Source organism: Spodoptera frugiperda, chromosome 6 (assembly GCF_023101765.2).
Source record: "Spodoptera frugiperda isolate SF20-4 chromosome 6, AGI-APGP_CSIRO_Sfru_2.0, whole genome shotgun sequence".
NCBI lineage: Eukaryota > Metazoa > Arthropoda > Insecta > Lepidoptera > Noctuidae > Spodoptera > Spodoptera frugiperda.
The window spans coordinates 5,679,178-5,692,052 of NC_064217.1; positions in this window are offsets into that span (position 1 = coordinate 5,679,178).

The window sequence follows — 12,875 nt, forward strand, 5'->3', positions numbered from 1 at the left end:
AATTTGATAACAGTACTGAATTTTGGCAATATTTATGCACGTAACTGTGTGTAATGTTACAGTTATTGTGATAAGAGTAATTTAACTGAATGTGCAATCAAGTTAAAATATGACAAGTGTCTATATAGAAGTTAATAAATACACATATCTTCTGGATTCAGGTTGCTTCCAACTGGCCCATCTGGAAGTCATTGGGTAAGGCCTATGTTTAGCAGTAGACGTCTTGTGGCTGAGGTGATGATGATGATGACATTCACTATGTATTAAAATAATATTCGTCGTAAGTCGTAATATTCTTTTTACGTTTATTTACTAGACACTTAATTTTCATCCAGATATAAGACGATTTATTCGTGAGACTGGCCACTGATTCAAGCCACGTCTGTATCATCAAAAGTTTCTTCAAAACGGCTTAATTTGAACGAATTTAATATGCAAACAAAAAATACACAAATAACACTCCATAACACTCTGTTCGACACTTCCTGTGAGGGTGTCCAGAGATCGGTCACGCTTATCTCGTTTTGCAAACATCGGTCGACGAAGCTTTGTCAGATGGCCGGTCAGATAGCAAGGGTGTTACAATCTACGATGATGGCTACGGTCATTTGTAGATTGAAATTAAGATGCACTGCCGTAAGATGAATTATTATGGTGACAGTTTTAATGAAGATTGATATGTGATGAGTAACTTCTAGACTTCTCTGTTAATTTGTCATAGTTAGTACATTAAATAATTTTATTAATTGGTTCAAATACAGCATTGACTTTAACGTTATTTTTCATATTTAAAACTAGCTGACCCGGCAAACTTCGTATCGCCTAAAACATTTTTTATTTCTCACCTTTTAAACCTTTCCTGTACTTCCACAAATAATACTAATTCTAGATTAAAATTTACTAAATCGGTCCAGCCATTCACAGCAATTGATTTATATACATGTATATAGATAAAATCACATATTGAAAGAATAATAGTTTAGGCCAAAGAATAAACCATACACCTGACTTACAAGATACCCCGAGAAACATTAAACAAAAAACTACATTTAAAAATAATATCTCAACGTGAAGTGCCTTCTAGTGTATATGCCACAATATTCATTCAGTGCGAATAAATAAAACAATCCATTGTCTTTAAATGCACGAGTATAAAGGAAGTTAATGTATAAAGCTGTAGTGAAAATCCCGGCTCATGTTGGTGTACTAGTCTATACCCTCTAATCTCTACTGTTTCAATTGTGTGTGGTACAAGGCATAAAATGTTTGTGTATGAATGATCGAGAAATGAAGGTATTGAATATGCATGTATGTATTTGCTAGTAGGGGAAGAAATTCTGACTTCATCCATTGGTTTATATTTTAAAACTATACTAATTACAAAATCAACTTTTTCAAAAACGATATTAAAGAAAAGTTAATGTTAGCTTTCCTCCAATTGCTTTTTGCAAACCTTTTAATACATACCACCTAAAATGAATACCAAAAGAGAAAATAGGCAATTATATGCAAAAATAGTTTCGTAGTATTCATTTCCATTCTATAAGAAAACTATTTCCAAATCGCTATATCCTACAACTTCCACCAATCTTGGGGGTAATGCACAACACACAGCACTCACGCGCCGCGATTGTTCTTTTCTGGCGAGGAATTAGCAAACATTTCGAAATGCTTTTTAATACCGCACTCAGAATATCTTAGCAGATTACGTATGGAAGCTTTTAGCGTCCTGTACTGATGTACAATGGACATGCCGTGTGAAAAACTTAAATCTACATTAGTAATTACCACACTATAACATAAATATACTAATTCATTTTTCTTTATGATTATTCTGACTAGCGGAAGTTTTTTAATAAAATTTAAACGTTAAATAAAACTGATAATTCTTTTATTCCGCGAAATTATTACAGCTTCTGTACTTACAATTGCACACTTTAAAATATATTTTATAAACATTGTACTAGGTAGCACTAATTTGACTAAGCTGTATGTTTGTATAAAATTGTAATCTAGAGCTCAAATGATTTAAAGTAAATTACACATCATTTCGTTTTCTCGGAACATGGTCGCAGTAGTGTAGCCAAATGATTTAAAACCAAAATTCAAACACAGAGCATAGAATTTTGAAAATGAAAAGCTATTCTTTAATTGATAGTCTTGCAGAGAAAATCTGGACAGGTACTAGATTTAGTCAGTACCTGTTAATAATTTAGGATTACTGGAACTGTCACGCGATTGAATTGAATTTACAATCGGAATATCTCGGACAAAAGGACAAAAGGAAATTGCTAATACAATGTCTTCTAGATATCTGTTACCAAAGCACTTTATTAGGTTTAGGTTCCACTGTAGTGTAACTCGGATAGTGCTGTACAATTAGTTGATTATTATTAATTCATAATCTTATCTGAGACTTCGTGTTTAGCTGTCGAAGTAGAGCCAGTGAATTTCAATACCCAGTCGCAGTGAATTCGATGATGCAGGATGATATCTACTTATTATTTATTGTTTATAAAGATATTTCGTTATTTTTAAAAATAACCTGAAATAGACACTGTTTTTCCAAAACTTCAAAAGAAAGTTTTCGTATCTAAATTCCACTATTTTAGATAAACAAAACACATCTCAAGGCAGAGAACTAAAAATGCTATTTTGGTCTCGTATGCAAACTGTTGTGTTCAATCCAAAACAAAACAGCATCTATCTTCACTCGAAACTTGGAATCCTTAATCCACTAAGGAATGGATAATACAAAGTAATTTGTTTCACTATATCTGTTCCTAGAACTAAATTTCTCGAACTTACTGAGTTCAGTTTCTTGTAGTCATCTCGAACTTAGATACTGCAATCTCGTAGGGATCTTAGCTGTTCTAGAAAAAAATATACGCTTCTTGCAATTATTCCGTTGGAATTTTCCTCGAAGTGGGTTAAATAATCAAGGATTCAAAGCTTAGTGCTCACTGCATCTTTTTGTGAGAGTAATGGAAAATTGTACTGTTGGTTTAAAATTGCTGCAGTTTACGGATGGTGAAATTGAACTGCTAATCTGATTTAGAAATAATTTATACAATTTATTTATTGATAAAAGTAAAAAATAAACAAGGATATGAAGTTAGCGATATGACTTCTTAGGCATGCTGTTTGACTGAAAACTAGTATTACTTTACCACAATCAGAAACACATAATACATAATTTACTCGTAACTACATAGCTAATTACAGTTACACTGGCATTCCCAAAATCAAAGCTGCAATTCCAATCTTGGAGTAATGTGGCGAGAATGTAGCAATGACAGTGATGCAGAGTGCGTACCGGTGGTCCGGCTCGGTGGGACGGCGGTACGGCGCGGCACGGTTTCACGCGGAACGGTGTGGTCTGTACAGGCATCGCTCAGCGACCGCAAATGTAACCGGACACCCGTCTAGCACGTCTTGTGTGCATTACTGGTGTCAAGCATGCGGTCGACATGCCTGAGCATGCTGTTAAGCTGGTTGAGAATTTTTTGGTTGAATATTGTTGTTGAGGGATGCTTATCATTCTACGTACATAGTATGAATGATGTTATGATGTAAGAACCATTATTTTTCATCATGCTTTTCGCATCAACAAATGTGTTGTCTCATGTAATGCATACGTTTATTATCATTAACATTGAATTTTGTGAAATGTTGAATTTTTGTTGTTTTAAGTTAAATATCTGGTAAAGTACAGTAACAATGACAAATTACCACATTTTCATTTACTTGTTACAGAAATTTCTCTCAAAATCTGGACCTACATAAAGCCATCATTACCGTAAATACAAAAAGTTTTGAAAAGGGCTAATGGTACGTTGAAGACTAATCAACACTAAGTGAATTATCTATTTGAAAAGCTATCAACAGTAACTCCAGGGCTTTTAAATTCATAATTCAGCCTAGTACTTTAGGCCTAGGGTAGGCTACTAAGTACTTCTTTTCAAACTACTTACTTCAAACTTTTCGTTCACTTTGAAAAGGCATTTTGATAGACTGATTTTGACTGGTTGACTTATTTAGGGAGAACATTGAAGCACTTTTAGACTTTTAAACTTTTTTATATTTTCATCTCGTAATACATTTGGTTTGTAATTCCTGTACTTATGTTTTCACAAAACTGTGTTATACATTTTGTATCTGTGTTGTAGGACATAACAGGGAGATAAAATTTCTCTGTTTCAAAATTGAAATTATTACCTATTTATCATAGTTTTGGTTTGATAATTGAATTTACCTTGAAATTTACCCTCGTGGTATCTTTAGGTACCACATCACAATCACTAGACCATAGAAATAGTTATCCCATAAAATAATTCTTCGCAAAATCACAGACTAGCAAATCCAGCCAGCTGTGCATACATTGAGGCTATAAATTGTCATTAGACCATAATCAGTGCCGCTAGCAGTTTGGTTAGAATTCAACGGTAACAAGGATTGCCAATAGAAGTAACTTTGTTCGACAGTATTTCAGATAGATTGGTACAGGTGAGCTTCACGGTTGACACACATCAAAGGGGAGTGATGGCTCAGAGCAAAAATTGGCGAAGTATTGACTCTTATAATACTATAGTGGAGTTTATTGTAGAAAGTTTTGCTTAGTAAAATGCATGTGCGTAACAGAGAAGTAGGTGATTTTGATGTAGGTATATATCTTCCGTACTGTATAAATGGATAGATATTGATTAAAATTTTTCGTGGAACTCTGTCTGAGCCATCAAGTCTTATTTAAGTATATTTTTTTCTTCTTCTTCTCTTACCAACAACTTATAAAAAATAATACTAAAATAAAACTATGCATTTGGGCTATGATTTCAATATTTTAACTTCGTTAAAAACGTGCCTTTATTATTTCATCATACATACATAGCTTCACACTTGTCTTTCAAAGGGAGACTATTATTATTCTGACTTATTCATCCTGTATAATTATTTGCTATAGGTACGATGTAGGTATGTCTACTTATTAATAAATCAATTATGTGTACTGCACATTGTGCATGGCCATTGTTTGGCATGCAAACATAGTATTAATGTTTCAGTGCTTGCTTTGACTTTATGCAGATTTGCATAAGTATATTACACCTGTGTTTAGATGCATGATTCGCTCAATATCAACGAACTATGAGAGAAACTTGAGCTTAACTTGGCTATAAAGGTAACAATATCCACAAGAGAAGCATAATCTATGTTGAATGGCAAATGGTTGATGTATCTATATCTAATATGAAAATGAATCACTCAATGTGTTGTATAAACGCAAAATTCAAAAAGCTGAACGGAATTCGCTGATTCTTTTTTGTTGAATATATTGTTAGGGGCAGTTTTTATGTAATCAAAAATGGATAAAAATCCAATGCGAAAGAAAGTTAATAAGTTACATGTAGAAATACCTTAAAAAATTCAGTATGCTTTTTAATTGATTCGAAAAATGATCCGTGCTTTTATAAAGCTGCCAGGATCCGAATATTAACAACATCCAACTTAATTAAACCACGGTCATAAGAAAGATTATATACTGCTTTTTTGATCTAAGAAATTTCCCTTTTAAATTGTACATAATTTTGAACAAACTCCAGTCTTCATCGACCTCAAACGATAAATTGTTTTAATATTCTAGCTGTTCTAAATAAAGATAAAAATTATCATATTTTTCAGTTTATGAGTTTGTTTGGCCGTCGGAAGTATGAGAATAAACTTTTAGCTTTCATAAAACATTAGTTCTAATATAAAACGTTGGCGAAGTATTTGGAGGAAAAATGATTCTTCTTTCTTACCGGCCGTTGAGGTTAATTAGGTGAGGTAATTATGTGGATTTGTTGTTTCGTTTATAGCATATTTAAAGAGAAATTTAGTAGTTAGGAAAATATTTCGTTTTTCATTTTAGAATTTTTTAGGCAATGTACCTATTATTATACGATATGGTCAAATAAGCCCAACTCATTTGCCAAGCGTAGAGATTGTAATGAACACCTCTTTTGTACATAACCTTAGTCGAGCAGTTGACTCTCACAGACTGAATAATTTTACTACTAATTAACGGGGAGTTAGTAGTAAAAAAAAAGTTGGATACGGGAAAAATATTGGTACAAAACCTGGTTGGTATACCCTTCTAAAAAATATTACAAGAAATCTTTGGCAAGCAGACCCTCTCGGATCCGGTCGTTGGGCGCCACTCTGTACTAAATCTGAGCGAACATTCAAATAAACAAAATGAACCCCTACGCTTGAGACTGATTAACTGACGCCATCTCCCTCCAATGTAGGTATGGTAAGTAGTTATAAATGTACATCAAATGAAAGAGATAGATAGATAGATAGATATCTACTTTTGGAAGGTATATACAATTTATTTTTGTTTTGATACTTGTCTATGACACTATCACAATACCAGCCACATAGTTTGCAGATTGATCGTTCCTAAGGATTTTATAAAATAACAAATAGAACGAGAAATTTTCAAAACATGTAACATGTCTTAACATCTCTTTTAGTCATCATATTTTATTTCCCGTTAGTATTAATCTTGAAACAATCCCCATAAAAGAAAAAATTGTGACAAGAATTTTATTGATAAGAAATCTAAATATTTCTATGCGGCCACAAATCCACGTATTAAGCAGACATTTTTTTTATATTTTATGTCCTTCTATGAATATTGTTTTTACGACTGAGGTAACGTAGATGGAAGGTACACAGATTTGAATAAAACAATAAAAAAGAAAACGTAACATGTTCGCCAAATCTTCGAGCTATCTTTTCGACATACAATATCCTTGACAAAATGATAAAAAACCTTTTTCCGTATTGCTTAAGACTGCTATCCTTTTGTAACGTCATTCTTGCCTTAAAACATCTTTTGAGTCTCGCTTGTCTAAGTCTTAGTCGTTTTATTTTTACTGCCATCGACTTTAAAAATAATTTGTTGAGACACAACAACTGTTTTATAAAGTTAAACTTAAGTAACTCGGATTTCACGCTTAAATAAATGCTTATTTTGGAGGGACTAATGTCAAAACTTTTTAATTCGTATTTCAGACAGTGTAATTGTAAAATATTGCTTATTGTGATAACAAAGATGTGTTTAATTGTTGATAAACCAGCATTTTTAAAGGAATTCATATCATAAATAATTATGTGTGATGTTTAATCTTATTATCATGCGTTTTACCTTCCTGTTGCTTATGTCTAAGAGAAACACACTTTGGTCCCGTAGTTAAGAAATTCAGTTGAAAATGAGCTCGACATTCTAGAGCAAGTACCTACCAACTTAACTTTTTCCCAATTACAAAACTAGTTAAACGTCACAAAGTTTCAGGTGAATGTACGTAATAAGGTAGGTAGGTGGCCACATTGCTCGCAGGTCCACGGTACCGGCGTCATTAGCAGTCGGCCGCGATGCGTGACTCTTTATGGCCCGTGACTCCCGTTTCACCCCTTCGCCCTAATCGAGGACACGTGTGCGAATTAATGGTGATTTTTTCCCAATAAATCTCTCCGACAACGAAGCTAAAAGGTCCAATTGTTATACAATTCAATTTTGTTTCAGCGACATGAAATGGATATTTTTCTAGCTACTGCGTTGTGGTCGCGTCGGCTGGTTCGCTGTTTATTAGGTTCAGTGGCTATTCATCCGGAGATCCGAATTTAATAGACTGTCGATTGAAAAAAGCGCTGGAAAAATAGCGCCAGATAGTTCAAGTTTTACGCCTTTTTAGTGTTGAAAAATACATTGAGAGAACGAGAACTTGGATTTTCGTTTGTAATACTGAAGCCATTATTCTGAGTGTAAACGGGTAACATTCATACGGTATGTTTATGTACCACAAATTATAAAACCCACATTTTACGATAGCATAAATTACAATTACGACGTAAAACCAAATTCACTTTTGGTGTCGGGCGAGTGTTACGTTGTGTGAACACATTTGCAGGCCGCGAATTCTTCATTATGCCGATTTAAGAGGAGCTAACACGTTTTATGGGCAACAATACGTGCTTATAAAATTTGCATACCTTCATTCGCACTCTTCCTCGACCATTACCTTTCCATTTGGTAAATAATTTAGGAGCCCTCTAGGACGCCGACCAAATATTAAAAGTGATGGGTCCCCGAGGTTTAATATTAGACTCCCCTCGTATTAAATTTTCTGTCACGCGAAATTCCCAAATGCATACGCCAGATATTTTTTGCACATGTTCGTATTCTCTCCTTTATACTATTATTCGACACAGAATGTCATACTATGCTGTCGTAATTTCGATTGGGATTTGGGAGTCGTAAGGAGTTCGCAATAGATTTGTTGTACGTTAGTCGTAACTCGCAACCCTTCACAGTTTATTAATATTGATTCTCATTGTCGATACTATTGATATTTTGTAAGCAATTTATACAGGCCAAATGTCAATATGTACTAGAAATACACTATTCATTTTAAATGTAATAATGGTTACTAAAATGTGAATAGATATTATTAGCACGCGTGTGTGATAAGCATGTAAATCTTACTAAACACCAGTTTCATTTTATCCCAGTACCGCCGAATAGAACAATATCTCATACCTAACATGACAACGAGTGATATGTCATATGGCCTCATTTTAAATTCATATTTGTAGTGGGCACAATACTAAACAAGTTGCGCAGGGCGTTGAATAATCGAGCTCATTTTATATGCATCAAATTCACAGAACAAAACTAATCTAGAGCTTGGGGGCAATAAAAAGGTCCCACTTGCCAGCGCAGCATTAAAAATAGATGAGCACAAGGTGTAATCTCGGCGATTCTTATTATAAAATTTTGCATCTTAAATATTTCACATTTTTCAACATACTTCGCTTTGCGACGACGTTGCTCCGAAAGAGGGTAATACCGCTATTACGTCAGACAAAGTAGACTCGAGTATAGCGCTGCTGGCTTGCCTACATAAAAAGCTAATTGGACGGCTTGAAATATTGTTATAATAGCACACGATATTTCTTGTTCCCTTTAAAAAAACTTGGGTTTACTTGATTAGGGCCAAGCACAAGCAATCAGGAGGCATATCTTCCACCCGATTAGATAGACTTCAATTCTATTGAAAACGTTGACATCACTGACGCAAACATAATAAATCTCTACAACAATAAGCGCTGATTTATCAAAATTAAATCTCTTTGTAGAGAGGAGTAATCAAATTTATCGCTCATTTGAATCTTCAATTCATTTCAAAGGGTCTGTTCGGAGACTTTAAAATCATCACTGTTTACATTCTCTTGATGCAATTATGCTAATAAATCTCATAATGTGTTTTCATAGGATCTTTTGCAAGAGTTCCATAAAGTGATCAGAAACGTTAAAGTAAGCCCTTGTTTACCTGCGTTCACCTACTTAAGATGTTTTGCTGCATCGTCAGTATGTACAAAAATATGGTTCGACGTCCCCTCGTCTTTGGATACCGGGAACATTGTTTGTTCTTCGTATTTTTATAAAGCCTCGCAATAAAACGTTTGCATTTTACATTTTTGGGGGCCATAAATAAAAGTACGCACGTAAAATTGCATTTTAAGCATTTCTAAAAGCGACCGTCACCTTTGGCCGGAATGACGGCGGGTTTGTGTAGGGACATTAAACTTTCAGGATAACGATGGGACTGCACGTATTGCGTATTGTTATTTTGGAAATTTATAGCGTACCTATTATAAAATACGCCGCTGCGGTGTAGTCGTGTTCTGGATATTATGTATACAGGCACAGCAATATTATATTATTCACCTTGAATAATTTTGATACCAATATTTGGTAGTAATTCTAAAATCGTCACATAGACAGACAATAAATTAACAACATAAATTGCTGTTGCCCATGTCCTGTGCCGCCTACCGTTGAGTTGTTGGGGTTCAAGTGAAATTAAATTACGAGTTGACAAAATGAGTTACGCCCTTTTCTGTAGATTAACAAACAAAAACTGACGGTATGAGGGTCAGGCTGGCATTAATGTTGTTAGAGGCAAATGACTCTATTCTTCGCGAACGTGTCGGCTACTGTTCGTTCACAATGCTACAATTTAAGCCCGCCATTGTTCTTGCTTATTCCGGGCTCGATTTAGTTTCGTGCTTTTATCGTTGCCCATTTGATTCGCGGGACGCGAGCGTATCTGTCGCCGGTCCAATGAACGGAGGCCGTCATAACGCTGTCACAATAAGCTAATAATGAGATTATGTTACGATAACACTGATTGTTTTAATGATGTCAGTTGCAAATAATGTGTAATGAACGTGTTATTTACAGCTTGTTTCAGTAATTACTTTAATGCAGTACACTCAGCAAAATAACAAACTTATGTAAGTTTAACTGTATCATTCACAGTCTCATAAAGCTCTATTGAGTTAAATCAGTGTGATTTATTTAAGAAATCTTGAATTGCATCGCGCTATTCCTCCAGTACAAATGCAACTCTATTCAAATGCCCATCGTTATCTTCGATCACTACTCTAAATTACTATGCTCGCTGTACATCATACATCTGTGCAAATGCAACCCTTTGCATTCATTTTTAATTACAAGGAAGATAAAAATCGGATTGTCCGGCTGCGTATACAAGTACACATAGTGTTACAGTACTGACCCGCGTAGGGAGCAAAGCCCACAAATTCTCCACGGTTCTCGATCCAATTAATTTAAAAATCGCCATAACAAACGTTGGGCTTACGAAGGGCTTTATTGTTATGTAAATTTGTGCAAACTTGCCGGGCAGACGTAGGCATGACTAATTGTTAATTCGACTAATGCGCTTACGAGAGTGGGACACCGCGGCCCATCCCGTGCCGATGTAATAACGGATTAGCCGCCTGACCTCGCTGCGTTTTCGTGCGACCATCTCTAGATACACAGAGGGTTTGGGTGAAGCTTGGACATCGTCTTGTCTTAGTTATTCAAACTTACTCTTAAGTCACTGTCCATATTTTAGATGGTTACATCAACGTCGTGGTTGAAATATTAACTAAGGTTAGGATGTCGTGTTATGGTGAATTTTCTTATGTTGGTGATTTAACGGTTTTAATTTTATCATTTCATTCTTTTAGTAACTGTAATAGGTACTATGTACCGCAATCTGAAATATGTAACTTCTGAGTGAAAAACGTATTTTGAAAATAATCTCTTAGATTGAACATTTTGTACGCCAAATGATTTTATGAAGCATCACCAACAAGTAACCAGTTACTTGCAATAGGGCACAAGCCCATCCATCTTAAGCGTCCCTCTATTAATAATTTCTCTCCGTTTTACGCCGTGCGTAATTATTTAATGGAGACGAATTCCGCAAGCACGCGGCGGCCGCACCGTGAAATGAAACGTTACATGCTTCAATGATGCTATTGAAGACACGGTTTTTATGCAGCAATGCTTCGGAACCCACCCTTTAAAAAAAAAATGTTTTTATGCGACTTTATTCCACGGTCATAATTAATTTTTCGACGCTGTTCCGGATGTTTTAATTGAGCTTTCGTTGTTTGTTTTTGATGTATGTAATTTATTGCTTATTATATTTTCCCGTTAAAAAAGGGCCTGATTAAAATAAAAAAGAGAAAAATGTATAGTCATGGACGCAACGTACCTAATTGTTTGTTTGTTGGGACTCTATAGAAAGTCTAGTTCAACAGAATGAGAGATAGACATGGTATTAATTGTATTTACTATTCTTCTCTAACAAAACCAACTTGGTTTTCTTAAATTTATATTGTCTTTTAATTCAATAGCAACGTATCCTGCCTAGAAAGAAAAGAACTATCAGTACCCAAGAGCTAAATGATCCCGGAGCTGCGGATTGCCTAGCGGGCTACCGGGACTCAAAAAACAGGAATAGGAACGGGGTTATTTTTAGACAGTAAGCCTTCTTGCCTCCTCCAAGGCAGTCATTGGATGATTTTATCCCGTTAAAAATGAGTCAAAATTATATACAGGTATCAAAATACAACACACGACATACCTAACAACAATTTAAACAGAAAACAAAAAATCTACAACCCAAAGCTGTAACTCTCAGTTCCACCATACAGCACAATTATACAACAGTTGATAAATCTGTTAGCTCCCCGCCCACGTAGGTTTATGGCGCAATCTACAATCTAATCCGTAGTTCAGTTCCTGAGACGAAGTACCAACTTGTCACAACTTGCTTCTCGCATAGCATGTGCTACAGCTAAACCCCTCGTGTTCTAAGCTGGGCTATTCTAATCACTAGTTTGTACAACTAATTTGTTTTGTTTTACTGCATAGAGTGTATTTATTTTATGAGATTATGATTTACTAATTGCAGGAACTTTGATATAGATAATATCCTTACGGTAAAAAGTAACATATACTTACTTATCTCTTTGGTGGAAAAGTGAGTGATTTATTGTCTAAAAAGTATTTCAATTAAATCATCAATGCCGTTATTGCTACACAATTTAATGTGTAAACAAGTGCATTCTACGACTAATTAATGAGAAACCTTTTTGCTATAACTATAGTTACACACCGTGGTATTACCGACCAACTGTGGGATTGCTAATTGGTATAAGGGTGAGCGCATTTGCTGATTTCGAATCGGTAAATAGTCTGCTCACTGAGGGTTGTCTAGTCTAGACTGTCTGCAGTAATTACACCATACAATAACTGCTAGATTTGAAAACAGAAATAGATTTATACAAAAGTAAAATAGTTTCAGGTTATTCGATAGTAATTTTGTTACTAAATAAACATTTACATATGCCTAGTGTGTTAGAAATAAACGATGTTTTGGAACCAGCCAGACCTAATTGCTTTATAATATCAGTAGAAAATAACCAGGTGTAACGACACAAACGCTAAAATGATATATACCTAAGCACTG